Source organism: Narcine bancroftii, chromosome 6, assembly GCF_036971445.1.
Source record: "Narcine bancroftii isolate sNarBan1 chromosome 6, sNarBan1.hap1, whole genome shotgun sequence".
Classification (NCBI taxonomy): Eukaryota; Metazoa; Chordata; class Chondrichthyes; order Torpediniformes; family Narcinidae; genus Narcine; species Narcine bancroftii.
In genome coordinates, this window is record NC_091474.1 from 24,424,009 (window position 1) to 24,440,320 (window position 16,312).

A 16,312-nucleotide genomic window follows, 5' to 3' on the forward strand; every position below is an offset into this window, starting at 1 on the left:
AACAACACATTCCTGTTAACCAATTGTTCCCATTCAGGAGAGCATAGCAGAAGGCAGTATTTTCTGAACTCCAGAGTGTTATCTAGGGTAAAGCGATTTGACCCTGGCTGGGGTACTGTTTTGGGGCAGGCAGTTATTTCAGTTGCCTTGAACCTGAGGGCTGTTTGGATGTTCTACAACTGGAATGGCAGGGGTATGGGAGGTGTGGGGAAGGGTGGAGCAAGAACTTGGATCACAAAGAAAGTTTAGCTTCAATGAATCAGAATTTATTGACATAAGCATGTCACCAAATTCATTATTTTATCAGGCAGCATTGCAAGTATTGCTATAAATTACATTTTTAAAAAGAAATAAATTCGTGCGAAAGAAGAGAAAGCGAGGAAATATCTGTGGTGCATTGTCCATTCAGAAATCTGATAGCGGAGGGGAAGGAACTGTCCTCGTGCCATTGGGTGTTTGTCTTCAGGCTCCTGTGTTGCCATCCTGATGGCAGCAGCGTGAAGAGGGCATGGCCTGGATGTTGAAGGTCCTTGATGATTCCTTGTTCCACTTCAAGATGCTCTGTGGCAAATTTGGTTTGGAACCATTGTGGTTCATCAGAACATTTCTTATGCTGGCCTTGTGGCATGAATGGATCATTATTGCCATGATGTCTCTTCGCCCCTAGAAGAGTCTGCATGACACAAGGGTGGAAATTGATGGGAAGTGTGGATTCAATGCCAGTTCTCATGAAACCAGGTAGACACAAGGGGAAGAGAGAAGACAGCAAGAGTGCCTTGGGTAACTGCATGGTCAGAACCTTCTGTATTTTCCAGATGATTGTGTCACTTATCCTAACGTGGCAACACTCATTTCACGCCATTCCCTCATTCAGACCTCAAAACCGATTTAACACAAATATTTATGTTATTTGGTGCAGTTTCCTGATTATCTACTGGGTTAGGTACATCACTTGCTACTATCGCAAGAAGAAATTGGTTTGTTTGCATTCTTAACATCTCTGCCTGTTATTTGTAATTGTTAATTGATTAAAGTTGTCATTTTTGCTAATTGAAACTTCAATAACTAAGAACTTGTGGGTGAAAAATCCTTAGAAAATGATGGTGCCAATGGCATCTAGCAACAAGGTAGTACCTAGGTCATGGTAGCATGTCCACAGGCAACCCAGATCAGATGTTCTCACCTTCTTATCCAGGGGGCCATAAGAGTGACAGTGAAGAGGGCGCACAAAATCGTTGATGATCCCCTACCACCCCGCTCACAATATCTTCTAGCTACTCCCGTCAAGAAAGAGATACAGGAACATCAGAGCCAGAACCACCAGGCTGAGGAACAGCTTCTTCCCACGCGCAGTGTGAACACTGAATGACCTAAGGAACTGCTCACATTGATCACCCGAGACTATTATTTACTTCAAAAAAATTATTTTTTTATTTTTATATATCTTTAATTTGCCTGAATATGTTTTGTTTGTCTGTACGTGTGTTATATCTGGTTGTGTGTCTGCATGTTGTGTACTGAAGACCGGAGAACGCTGTTTCTTCAGGTTGTACTTGTGGAATCAGGTGTTAATAAACTTGATTTGTTTTGTTATTCCTTGTGAGGTTTCAGTGTGCACACAACAAAACTGCAAATGATGGAATTACTCAGCAAGTCAGGCAGCATCTGTGCAGAGAGAAACAGAGTTAACTTTGCAGGTCAATGACCTTTCATCAGAATTGGTTGTTAAGCAGCTGACTTCCATCCTTATTGATAATCATTCATTAGATCCTATTGGTTAGGAACAGTTACATAAGATTTTTTTCCCCCTTTCAATTATCAATTGGAAAGACGTTTTCTACAACTGGTACAATTTCAGCTAGTTGAGAGCTATCACAACAGCCTTGCACTCAATGTTAGCAAAACTGAGCAACTGATTATGAATGTCAGGAAGGGGAAACCAAGGGAACACAAGCCAGTCCTCATTGAGGGGTCAGCAATGGAGAGGGTAAGGAACTTCAAATTTCTGAATATCCATCCTGGAGCCATCAAGTTGATGCAATCATGAAGAAGGCTCACCAGTGGTCATATTCCATTGAGAGTATGAGGAGATTTGTTATGTCACCAAATTTATACAGGTAGACCATGGAGAGCATTCTGATTAGTTGCATCACTGTCTAGTATGGAAATGCCAATGCATGGGAGAGGAAAAGGTGACAAGAGCATTGAAAACTTAGCTAGCACTATCAGGGGCATTAGTCTTCACTTCATTAAGGACATCTACATAAGATGGCGTCTGAAGAAAGCAGCCTCTGTTATCAGGGACCCTTACCCCCTCTCCCCCACCCCCCAGGCCATGTCCTTTTCTCACTGATACCATCAGAAAAGAGGTACAGGAGCCTGAAGACGAACACCCAATGGTAGAAAGACAGCTTCTTCCTCTCGGCCATAAGATTTCTGAATGGGCAATGAACCATAGACATTATCTCACTTTTTTCTCTTTTGCACTAATTATTTATTTTAAAATAATGTATTTATGGAACTGTAATTTATAGCAATTTTGCACAATACTGTTGCCGCAAAACAGCAAATTTTGTGACACATTCATATCAATAAGCCTGATTCAGATCTGGTTTTATTCCATCTCGGCAGTTGTCACCCAGATGGCATCAATATTGATCTCTAATTTCTCGCAGCCCTTCCCCCTTGTTTTCCTTTATCTCTCTAGCCCCATTCCTCCTCTTTCCCCATCCCACCCTCATTGGCTACCTGTCACCCACACTCTTTCCACCAGCCCCCCCCCACACCATTCCCTTCCTTCCTCTGATCAGAGTACACCTTTCTCAGCTCACTGCCTCTCCCCCATCACCTCTTAGCTTTTTTCTTCCTTCCCTCTCACCTGGCAGCCCGTGCTCCTCCCCCTCCCCCACCCACCTTTTTATTCAGGCATCTGCCGGGTCTTTTTTTACTCCTGATCAAGGGGCGTAGGGCCAAAAACCTTGACTGTCTATTGCCTTCCATGGATACTGCCTGACCTGCTGAGTTCCTCCTGCATTTTGTGTTTAGCTCCAGTTTTCAGCCTCCACTGACTTCCTATTTACCTTGATATTTGTTTTACAATATTCAGCCTATTGTATTGGCTTCAGTTGGATTTTAAATCCTCGAGCGACTTTGAACAGTGACTATCAAGTTCAAGATTATCCCATTGTACAAGTGTGATAGTATGGGATACTATCACCAATGTACGTATTTACATATAGTAGCAGTGATTGGCTGAGAGCTGTAGCCATGCCCACTGGCAGGTCATAAAGGGGTGCTCCTAACCAGACCCAAGTTAGTCTGGACTGGTCAACCTCGATGTGCTACACTCCAGTCTTTTGTTAATAAAAGCCTTGATTTGAGTCACCAGGTCTTGGAGTCATTCGACACGTTATAACAAGTACAACCCAACGAAACAGGGTTCTCCAGTCCTCAGTGCAAAATCACTCTAACACACAACCAGACTTTATAGACATACAGATAAGTGATATCTTTGGCTTGGCTTCGCGGACGAAGATTTATGGAGGGGGTAAAAAGTCCACGTCAGCTGCAGGCTCGTTTGTGGCTGACAAGTCCGATGCGGGACAGGCAGACACGGTTGCAGCGGTTGCAGGGGAAAATTGGTTGGTTGGGGTTGGGTGTTGGGTTTTTCCTCCTTTGCCTTTTGTCAGTGAGGTGGGCTCTGCGGTCTTCTTCAAAGGAGGTTGCTGCCCGCCAAACTGTGAGGCGCCAAGATGCACGGTTTGAGGCGTTATCAGCCCACTGGTGGTGGTCAATGTGGCAGGCACCAAGAGATTTCTTTAGGCAGTCCTTGTACCTTTTCTTTGGTGCACCTCTGTCACGGTGGCCAGTGGAGAGCTCGCCATATAACACGATCTTGGGAAGGCGATGGTCCTCCATTCTGGAGACGTGGCCCATCCAGCGCAGCTGGATCTTCAGCAGTGTGGACTCGATGCTGTCGACCTCTGCCATCTCGAGTACTTCAACGTTAGGGATCAAAACACTCCAATGGATGTTGAGGATGGAGCGTAGACAACGCTGGTGGAAGCATTCTAGGAGCCGTAGGTGGTGCCGGTAGAGGACCCAAAGTGATATATACGCAGAACAAATATACATATACAGCCGTAGCTTGACTTGTGCCCGATCGAGTAATGTCCGATCGCAGATACATCTGAGGTCACCATAAGGGCTTAATAAAATTTTTTAACATACAGTCTCATTACTATTACCTGTGTATGCACATTTTTATAGGTACTGTACAGTATTTACATTTTATTAACTATGGTATTTAGACATGTGTATGTACAATAAAGAGGTTTAGGTAAATATGTATGCGTATAGTATATTTCACTTCTAATGATCGACTTAGGTCCAAATTGATTTGTGTCCCCACTTCCAGAACATAACCCAGATGCAAGTCGATGCATGGCTGTATATAAATAAATGAATATTGTTTAATTAATAGTAGAGTCTGGATGGTCTTGGAGGCTGGTGGCACACACCAGCTTCAAGCTGTTCTTAAGTTTAACTCTGCTGTCTCCCTGAGCACACGGTAGAATCTGTCCTCCAACAAATGGATCACCTCTTTGTTCTGGTGTGTGAGTGCAAATGATAGGAGGGATTCACATGCAGTGGCGGAGTCTTTCCCAAACCTCCATTATTCCATCTATTAATCATCTGTGTTTCTACCTTCTTTCTGTCACCAAGGCAACTGGAGGTTCATAAGAACAATCGTGTGTGTATTACATTTTTTTTGTAGTTGATCTCTCTAGTCACATCCACAAACCTATTCTGTATTTAATTATGAGCTGAAAAATCCATCCTTGTACATGGTCTTCATTACTTTAATGGTGGGGGGAGATTAAAAGTATATCTTGTAAGTCAGACTTGTCACATCATTGATAAATTGTGTTACCTGCTATTCTTCCACAGTAAAGCTGCAAATAAAAGTAGCTGGTGCCTCTTTCCAGTATGTGGTCATTATCTGTTATTCCCTGGCAAGAGAGGACTGTTAACACCAAAGCAGCTTTTAATGCTGATTGCCAGTAATTGAAGGTGGAGTGGTGATTTGCAGCTGAAATGGAGGAGAAGAAAGAAAAGAGAGAAGGGGGCTTTAATGGTACTTTATCAGGAGGCGTTTTATGTGCTTGGATTATGTTCAGAGATAAACCAAAGGGAATCTCCTTCATCAGCATGCGGCACTCTTTTGAATTTCAGGCAATTATAAGGTAGTCAGCAGTAACTTTGGCATTTTGCTACCCTTATTCAAGTGCATCATGAAGGAAATGCTTGTGCTACAGTGGTCTGTCTTTCAGATGAAATGTTAAAACTAGGCTGGATCTGGTATCTCAAGTGGATGTAAACGATCTCATGGCACTACTTTAACCAAGAGTGGAGAGTGTTAAGAACATAAGAAATAGGACCAGGAGTCAGCCAATTGGCCCGTCGGCCTGTTCCTCCATTCAATAAGATCATGGCTGATCTGATGATAGGCTCATCTCCACTCACCTGCCTTTTCCCATATATTTTCATTCCCTTTCTATGTAAAAATCTATCCTACCTTGTCTTAAATATATTGACTGAGGTCGCTTCCACTGCTTCAATGGGCAATGAATTCCATAGGTTTGTCACCCTCTGGGAAAAGCAGTTCCTCCTCTTCGTCGTCCTAAATCTACTACCCAGAATCTCAAGGTTATGTCCCCTAATCCTACTCTTCCCCACCAATGGAAACAACTTACCTACCTCTATGTTATCTATGCTTTTCAGAATTTTATACGCTTCCATAAGATCGCCTCTCATTCTTCTAAATTCCAGTGAGTACAGTCCCAGACAATTCAATCTCTCCTCATGGACTAACCCAATCATCTAGTGAACCTCCTGTGCACCACCCCCAGAACCAGTATATCCGTCCTCAATTAAGGAGACCAGAACTGCATGTAGTACTCCAGATGCGGCCTCACCAGTACCCCATGGAGTTATAGCATAAGTTAAATGCTCTTAAATTCACTCCTTCTAGCAATGAAGGCCATTATTCCATTTGCCTTCTTGACAGCCTGGCGCACCTGCAGCCTAATTCCCCAGTATCTAGGAGAATATTTACTCCCTTAATAATTCCCTGATCATTATAAATAAGGCTTGCTGTATGTCTATTAGGCATTACTGTCCCCTCCTCTACAACAGTACCAAAACTTCAAAGGGTTCTCCATGGACATGTAATCATCCATAATTCAGATGGCTCTTCTTTTCCTTCTGGTGACTAATGTTGACCTCTGTGTAGTTCTTAAAACTACTTCTCATCCTCCACGTACTTCTCTCTCATCTCAGATATAAGCTGCATTTCTTACTGCATGTGAGTGTTGACATTTTAAAAGCCTGAAATAATTTGGAACGTCCAGTAGTTATGGAAGGTGCAACTGAAATGTAATGCATTGTGTATTTTTCTCCTGAAATTTTACTTTCGAAATTTGGCATTAAGTGTCGAGGAGCAAGGGAATACAGTCTTTCACAGTCAGGGAGGCTCTGTTAGCACAGTGGTCAGCGCATCTCTGTTACAGCGCCAGCGACCTGGGTTCGAATCCGCTGCTGATTGTAAGGAGTTTGTTCAATATCTTCGTGTCTGTGTGGGGTTCCTCCAGTTGCTCCAATTTCCTCTCACCCTTCAAAACGTAAAGGGTGTTGTAGGTTAATTGGGTGTAATTGGGCGGTACAGGCTCATGGGCTAAATTTTAAAAAATAGATCATGGTTCCTGGCTGTTGGAACCTGCAGCAACATCGAAGTTGATGTGTGACGCTGAAACTCTCTTTTGTATGCTTGATGCCATTCTGAGTCCAATTCCTTGTGAGTTTGGCCTCACAACATAAAATCCATCTTGTTCTTTAGGGAGTCTGCAGATGGTGTGACTGTAACTCAATATCCACCTATCACCTCTTGCCTATGAGCCTGTGCTCCTCCCCCTGTCCCTGCCCTCACCATATTATTCAGGTGCCTGCTTGCTTTTGGTTCGTACCTTGACAAAGGGCTCAGACCTGAAACATTGATTACATCTCTTTGCTACATGAAGAACGCTGCATGACCTGCTGAGTTTTTCTAGCACTTTCGTATATTAAAACTATTCTTTATGGGTATGGGGTCTGACCTCCTAGCTTAATCCTGGCATGTGAACACCAGACCCATATCTACTAAGTCCTGGCATGTGTGTGAACAGCAGACCCATATCACATTTTGTCTCTTACAGGACAGAGGTAGTGCAACAAATGGTTCAGAGAAGTTTAGGAAGTCTTGCTGCATCCTCTCAGGACAATTTCAATGCTCATATCAGTGAACATGATAAAAAAGAACGGGCTTGTTTTAATGTCTCATCTGAAAGGCATCTCCACCAGAGTAAATCCATCTTCTTCTCCAATTTTATTATTTTCTTATTTTTTTCTAATTTTGATGAAAATTTGACTGAATTGCAAAATATTTCCAAAAATTTTTTTTTTGCTTTTATCTCAGGATTTCAGGGTCAGCATCTTTCTTTTTTAATCCCTCGTGTTGGTCCTTTGAAGAATTTTGCTTGTTCTTTTAGAAAACATTTTCTCAAAATTCTAGAGTGAACAGACTGATTCCGCACAAGCAAAGGGGGAGAAGTGATGATAGAAGGTCATTGAATGATGAAATTTCAATGAGGATTATGTTCTGAGGAAATAGGAGCAGTATTGGAACAGGAAAGGAACAACAGATGGGTTTGAGATTGTAATGTTTCTTTTTATTGTAATGCAGAAACTTGGGTTCTTTTCAAACAACTATATTTATTAGCTAGAACGCACACAGACAGATGTGGAGGCATCCAGTTTAATGATTAAATGCTGCAACAAACTAGTCTCTGACTCCCTCTAGTGGTCAGGAGGATCACTAGCACTCTATCACTACAGGGATCTTTGAATAATAGCAGTAATTTGACTGAGCATTTTAGTTCAAGTTCATCATCATCTAATTGGGCACATACAACCCATTGAAACAGTTTCTTCTGACGATGGTGCACACATTTATACTCAGTACACAGCACATAATGATCACAAAATACATAAAGATATAATATAAAATAAATATAGATACATAATTTGGTATAATTTATATGTTTAATTTATGAGAGTCTGAAAAGTACAGGATGCAGTTCATCAATCTCACAACCTGTGGAAAGAAGCTATTTCCCAGCCTGCCAGGCCTGATTTTGATGCTCCCGTGCCTCCTTCCTGATGGTTGTGGGTCAAGGATGCTATGTGTTGGATGGAAATGGTCTTCTATAATTCTCTGAGCCCTATTTAAGCAACTCTCCTGGTGAATGGAGAACCCAGTGATCTTCTCGCCATTTGCAAATTTAATATTAGTATTTCTGATGTTTGGTGGTGCTTTAGATTTGTTTTGAAGTTGCTGATACTCACCCATGGGCTGTCCTGCCTCACTTCTGCTCTGGATGTACTCACTAGTACCTGTGCAGCTCAAGTGAGCCTGAAATATCAGTGAATGAATCACTGCCATTGGCTTTGGCTGTTTGCTGTTCTAATATCATCATTTGGCATTGATTGGCTGAGAGCAGGATTGTTTCCACTTTGGTCGATGTGAAGGATGTAGAGGGCCTAAAAACTCCCTTCTCCCGGAAGGATTTTGCTCAATTCTGCTGTTTGAGAATAAATTGAACTGTGAAACTCACCTAAACATGTTTTAATTACTAGTCTCTGTCTCAGACTCCAATTATTATTCAGAGTGCTTCTGTGTTGATGATGTCAACAGCTGAGACCGCAATGCTAGACCTCCCAGGAGAACCCCAGCAGACAGGCCTGCAGCAGTGTTGCTGCTATGTGGATCGACATGTTTGATTGATGATGGTTTAAGTTAAAGGGAAGTGGTCGTGGGCTCAAGACCTTCATCTGCAACCACACAGTTCCGGATAATCCTCAATTCCACAGCCTGCGGTCTAATGAAATTCTCTCTCCTACAATGTACGTGTTACCAAACTGTGTTCTTGCAGCTCATAAGCCGCAAGCGCATCAGTATCACACCCTTTCACTATATTCACCAATTCTTCTCTAATCTCTGCTATTACTCAAAAATAAATCAACCAAAATCAAGAGACTGAATAGTCTGAATTGTTGACTATAAGAAGGGAAAACCAGAGGTGTACAATCCAGTGATCAATAGGGAATCAGTAGAGAAGAGGGTGATCAGATTTATGTTTTTGGGAGTCAATATCTCAGAGGATATTTCCTGGACCAAACACACTAATGGCACTGTGAAGAAAGCATGTCAGCAGCTCTACTTCCTCAGGAGTTTGCGGAGGTTTGGTATGACATCAGAACCCGTGGCAAATTTCTGCAAATATGTGGTGGAATGTGTGATGACCTGCTGCATCACGGTCTGGTATGGGGACACCAATACTCTACCGTAGAGCCCTCCAAAAGGTGTGGGCATAGCCCAGGACATCACAGCATCCCCACCATTGAGAACATCCACGCTGTTGTTGAAGAGTAGCAGCATTTATCAAGGATCTACACCACCCAGCACACGCTCTGTTCTCGCTGCTGCTGTCAGGAAAAAGGTCTAGGTGCCACAAGACTCGCACCACCAGGTTTGGGAGCAGCTGCTACCCCTCGACCATCAGACTTCTCAACGACAAACTCAATCAGGGACTCATTTAAGGGCACTTACTTTGGCACTTTATTGATTATTTTTTCTAACAGTGTATGGTGCTGTCAGTTTAATTACATTTCTTTATTCGTTTACATGTGTACGTTGAGTCAGTTTTTTTTGCACTGCCAATAAATGGAAATTCTGCCTCGTCTACAGGAAAAAATCTCAGGGTTGTATGTGATGTCATGCAAGTAAGTTGATAAATTTGAAATCTGAAATCTGAATAAACACCACAGAGAGGCATAATACAAGGCCCCGTCATGTACCAGCCTTGTTCTCGTTTACTTCTGCTTCAGCAAAAAATTAAGGTTAACATTCTTCTTTTTTCTCTGGCTCCTACAAGGACTTGTTTCTTCCGATCTCTGTAAATTCCTACTCTCCAGGATTTCAGTTCTCCGCCAGTCAGTCCATTTTGATTCCCCTTTTGTTTTTTGCACCTCAACTGATATCTCGCCCTTCACCTGCCAAAGACGTGCCAAGCTGGGAAACTCATTCCCCAAGCCTTTCCATCTCCCTATGTCTCTACCTTAAAGAAGCTCTTTCAAGCCCAAGAGTCAAGAGGTCTCTGGTGAGACACTTCGAGTATTGTGTTCAGTTCTGGTCACTTCATTTTAGGAAGGATGTGAAAGCTATGGAGAAGATGTGGAGCAGATTTACCAGGATGTTGCCTGGATTGGAAAATAAGTCTTATGAGGCAAGGTTAGCAGAGCTGGAACTTTTCTCTTTGGAATGAAGAATAAGAGGAGACTTAATAAAGGTCTACAAGATTCTGAATGACATGGGTGGCATGCGTTTTAAAGGCTGGAATCAGTTCCTAAGGTGCTGTAAAAAATAAAATTCTGAAGATATTGTTTGACACACTTCTGCAGAGCACCTTGTGATCTTTATCTCCAATGTTAAAGTTGCTGTATAAATGCATTCTTGATGTATATTTCAATGTATGAGATCTTCCCTGGCAACAGAAAGTATGGGGTTATTGCATCCCACCCCAACGTAATCATGATCCCAGCTCCTGATTCAAGATTCAAGATGCCTTTAATGTGATATAATAATACAGAACATGTAATATTACAGAAAATTTCCTTCTGCCTTCCATAAAGCAGACAAAGAGTCACCATTAGTGTTGCAGAGAGAAGCTATTCAGCCCCTGTGGTTGTCCTGCCATTCAATAGTGTCATGGCTGATTATTTACCTCAGTGTCACTTTTCTGCAGTAAACCCATAAATCCTTGATTCCTTGAATAACTATCAAACCATAAAACACTGCAGCACAGAAATGAGCCCTATGGCCCATCTACTCTGTCATTATTCTACCTGACCTGCACTCGGACCATAGCCCTCGTTACTCCTCCACATCTGCATATCCATCCAAATTTTTCTTAAATGTCTCAATTTGAGCCCTCATTCAGCTTGGCAGCTCATTTCACACCCACCACTCTCTGCGTGAAGTTCTCCCTAACGTTCCTTTTAAAAACATGTCTCCTTTCACTCTGAACCCATGTCCTCTAGTTTTTGTATCACCTAACCGCAGTGTGAAAAGCCTGCTTGCATTTACTCTATCTCTACCCCTCAATTAGCTGTGCTCTTCCATGCTATACATCTGAATTTTTTTTTCACTCTCCAGAGTCGAACACAATTGCACCACTTCTAGTTGAATTGCACCACTCCAGAGATTTGACCAGGAAATACATGTTGCAAATCACCCCCTGAACATCTGCTGTGATTTCGATGTTGGATGCATATCAAATGTCATCTTTGCCAATTCATGTTTATTAAAGCCTTATCCAGCTGCAGGAAGGTTCCTTTCCTCTTGTACATTGCCTCCTTTGCCATAAAGACAAATAGACTATTTGTCTTCCAAATTGCTTCCTGAACTTGAAAGTAACTTTCCTGTACTAGCTCACTAAATCCCTTGGTCCACCAATAACAAATCATTTCTTTTGTATTTGTCTTGCTTTCTCTCCCATGAAAGTGATTAAAACTCACATCTCTCTACATTATGCAGCACCCATCACCTTTTAAAAAAATTAAATTTACTATATTTACTGAACGGTAGAAGCCAATTCTGGCCATTTAGACCCACGCTGCCCAATTACATCCCAATTAACCTACAACCCCGTATGTTTTGGAAGGTGGGAGGAAACCGGACCACCAGGATGAAACCCACGCAGGTCCCGGAGACAACGTACTAATTCCTTACAGACAGGGCCGGATTCAAGCCCGTGTTGCTGTCGCTGTAATAGCTCTTTCCTGTGCATGTATTTGTTTGACACAGACCTTGAGACTTCACCCTATCTTAAAGGAGTTCAAACTTTTCAAATTTTTTTTCGATATGTCACCTGTTTCTCAGAGGCAAATTATCCAATTAATCTTAACATCATCATCAAATCTGGTTAAATTATTCTCGACTCATTGTGCCAACGTGAAAATGACCGTCTTATAGATTTTTTGCAACATTGAGTAATTATTCCCAATCTATGAATTATAATTTCAGTAGCAATCCTCTTTACCTGCTTATAAAATAATTTATGAAAACCCAGATATATTATATGTACTATTTTCCCTTTATCTACTGTTAACCACTTGTTTAAAAAACTCAATCAGTTAGTCAAATGCTATTTCTTTTTGTAAAATTTGTTCACCTTGTCTAATTATATGGAGGATTTTGTCATCTGCAGATATAAACCCAGGTCTGATGCCTTTGGAAATTGCAAGAGCATCTGCCTTGCTGTTCTAGTGACCCAGGTTCAATCTTGACAATAGCACTGATTTCTCGATTTCTCGTTAGCCTCCCCACAACTCCCATCTATCCCTATGTCTCCACTCCTCTAGCTCTGTCTCTCTCTCTTTCTTTCTCCTACCCCCCTCTGCCTCCTTTCCCCCCAGCTCTGGTTCACAGCATCCCCTCTCTCTAATCAATTCTCACCTTTCCTCTCTCCTGTCCATGTCCAATTAATGCCTTTTGTCTTTTGGCCTGAACTCCTCCCCCTGCCCTTTCTTAACTTTTTGACAGCCTTTTAATTCAGTCACCTGCCTGCTTTTTACTCATACTTGGAATAGGACTCAGGCCTGAAATGTCATTTATACAGAAAAACCCCTGGTATCCGGAATTCAAGCAACAGGCAAACAAAAACGAGGAAAATAAATGAAAAGTATTAAAATAAATAAGAATGAAATAATAGGTAAAAATACAAAAGTTTAAAATTGTAAAATTAAATGTTCTCCGAAGAAACACATAGACCTTTGGTGAAAATGGGAGTAATATTCAACGTGGGCTGGCATGAATGAGTTGGGCCCAAGTTGCCCTTCTGAGCTGGCCTGGTTTGCCTGTGCTTGGACCATTTTCCTGTGCTTGGACCATTTGCCTTTAAGCCATAGATTCTCAAAGTAGGATGTGGGAATATTACAAAACATGGAGATTTAAGGTTGAAACTAACAAAACTAGTCTCTTGAATTAAAAAAATCTGCAGTCAGTGTCAGGGCAAGGCTCCCACTGAAGAGATGACAATTGTTGAAATGGTTGACATACTGAAGTAGTAGTTGAATATGAAATATGTGTCCTAGTGTCCTAGTGTATTCTTGACATTGCAGTAAATGATTTAATTAAAACTTCTTTTGAATATATAACTTTTTTCCGCTAATGGTGGGGTGCATGTTTTTTTGAAAAATTAAAGTGGGGCTGAGGGCAAAAAAGGTTGAGAACCACTCCTTTAAAGCCTTCGGCTTTCAGTAAAAACACAGAAATGCTGGAGAAACTCAGCAGGTCTCGTAACGCCCATAGGAAGTAAAGATATGTAACCAACAAAGGGCCCACGGCTGAAATTTTGGTATTATACCTCCAGCATTTCTGTGTTTTTAGACATTTAACAGACATTTAATGTTTCACCAAATACTTCAACTTTTGCCTGCTGTAGAGGTCACCAATAGCATTTCCCAGAGTCACACCAATAAGAGAAAGAGAGTCCTTTCAGAAACACTGAATGCCAGTGGAAAATAAAATATAAATTAAAATCACACAAGACCACAATATTCTATTTGTGACCAGGAGCAACGACATGTGAATTAATTTTCACCTCATACAATTCAGGGCCTGGAAAGTTGCTTCCAAGTTTTATCCTTGGAAGCAAATCACGGACAGTTCAGAAGACACCAAGCCTTCAGAGTACCCTCAACTCCAGTTTCAGTGTCACATAGGCACTGGGACACCAAGGAGTTGATTGTTGAGTTCAGGAAGGGAAACCCAGGAGTATATGATCCAGTGATCATTGAGGGATCAGAGATAGAGAGAGTGAGAAAATTTAAGTTCTTGGCAGTCACCATCTTGGAGGATCTTTCAACACACAAATGGCATTGTGAAAAAAGAACGTCAGTGCCTTTACTTCCTCATGAGTTTGCAGAAGTTTGGGATGACTTCGGAAACCCTGGCAAATTTCTACAGATGTGTGGCGGAAAATGGACTGCATCATGGTCTGGTATGGTCTCCCCACCACTGAGAACATCTACACGGAGATGTAATTGGTAACTGATAATTCTGTTTTGCCTGAGGGAAAAGAATCTCAAGAGTTGTATGTGATATCATGTATGTACTCTGAAAATAAATCTGAAATCTGGGCTCCGCTTTGGAGAGTCTTGCTTAAGTAATGCAGTTAATTCCTCAGCTCTCCTCTTCTTTTATATTTTTTACACAGCCATTCCGGGAAATGGGAATAATTTCCTGGTATGCAGTGGCTATGTAAAAAAAACTGATTTAAATGCCGTTAGCACTAAGGTAAATGACAAGATGATCTGCTCTACCTGGGGGAGCAGGAGAAACTCAAAATTTCACTCATATATGATTATTCACTTTCTTGCATCTCGTCCCCACTTCTGGCAACACAGCACTTCACTGAAGTCTCACTGCATTTCATCCAGAGGGAAGCTTCAGTTTGTGGCCTCTAATGCAGGAGAAGAGTGCTCCCACTAAATCAAGCTGCAGTTGAAAGTGAGTGTTAAAGAGTAAAACATGGATGGCACGTAGCGGTTAGCACAACGCTTTTACAGCACCAGCGATTGGGACCTGGGTTGGAATCCCGTGCTGACTGTAAGGAGTTTGTATGTTCTCCCTGTGTCAGCATGGATTTTCCCTGGGGGCTCCAGTTTCCTCTCACCCTTCAAAATATACAAGGGGTGTAGGTTAATTGTGTCTAAATTATGTGGCACGCTCTCATGGGCCGAAATGGCCTATTACCGTACTGTATGTCTAAATTAAAAAATTTAAATTTAAAATTTAACATGACCTTTCATTTCTCTCCACATAGAGCACTGAGCATTTGCCCACAATCGCCTCCTTATATTTAGAGGCATTGAGTGAAGAAGACAACTATTCAAGATTCAAGATTTCTTTATTGTCATGTAATACAGAAAATATAATAAGATAGAAAATGCAAGGCAGGCAAAGAGTCACCATTAGTGTTGCCCAGCGTCCCTTACAATATGAGAGAAAGAGTAGGAAGAGAGTCCCTTCAGACTCATTGACTGTCCATGAATTCGCCTCCAGTGCTCCCTTAGCCTCTGCAGCCACATAAATTCCTGTTCAATTCTTCGGCAACTCGAGTTCCAGATCCAAACCTCCGACACGATCGGCGCCCGAGGCCCTTCGGGAACCCTTCTTGCCCTCAGAACCCTCTCGAATCCTGGTTCTGGTACCTTGTCCCCATGAGCAGCCCGCAGCCCGTGTGAGTCCCCCGACCACGAGTCACCCACAGCCTGTGTGGGTCCGTCAGCTGCCGAGCCCCTCATCAGACCGCTGCCATGGTCACTGACCTGTCAGGTCGTCTCTTCTGCTTTTCCTTCTCAACAGGGTTTGTTAATCCCCATTTCTGGTACCCTGTGACTGTCCACTGCTTCCCGGATGATGAGAATGTATCGTCATACATGTAAGTACAGTGTATCAGAATTAAAAAGAGAATTTATTGTCATGAACTTTGTTGTCTTGTGGCAACATTGCAGTGCAAGTATTGCTATAAAATGCATTTCAAAATAAATAAATAGTGCAAGAAAATAGGAGAAAGTGAGGTCATGTCTGTAATTCATTGTCCATTCAGAAATCTGATGGCGGAAGGGAAGATGCTGGGTGATTGTCTTCAGGCTCCTGTCTTCCCCCTTACCCACCCAGCCATCCCTCCTCCCCCTCATTGCTGCTGTCCCCTCCCTCCCCTTGTCCATCTATCATCTCCTGCCTTTGCCACCTCCTCCCCCCACCACCCTTTTGGGACTATAGTGGGTAGGCAACTCAGTCAGCATGGACAAATGAGGCTGAAGGGCTTGATTCCATGTGGTAAAATTTTACATTTCTATGACCCCATGATTGGCTTTGTTGGATAATCACAGGCCACAGTTGAATTTCCCTGTTGATTAAAACACCATAGCACCCATACTCAAAAGGCAGAAAACGGCTGGCACAGTTAGCATAGTGCTGTTGCAGCACCTGTGATCGGAATCAGGATTCGATACCAGTGGAGTCTGTAAGGAGTTTGCATGTTCTCCCTGTGTCTGTGTGGGATTTCCCTGGGGTCTCTAGTTTCCTCCCACCATTCAAAGTGCACTGCGGGGTTGTAAATGGGCACCATGAGCTTATGGGCCGAGA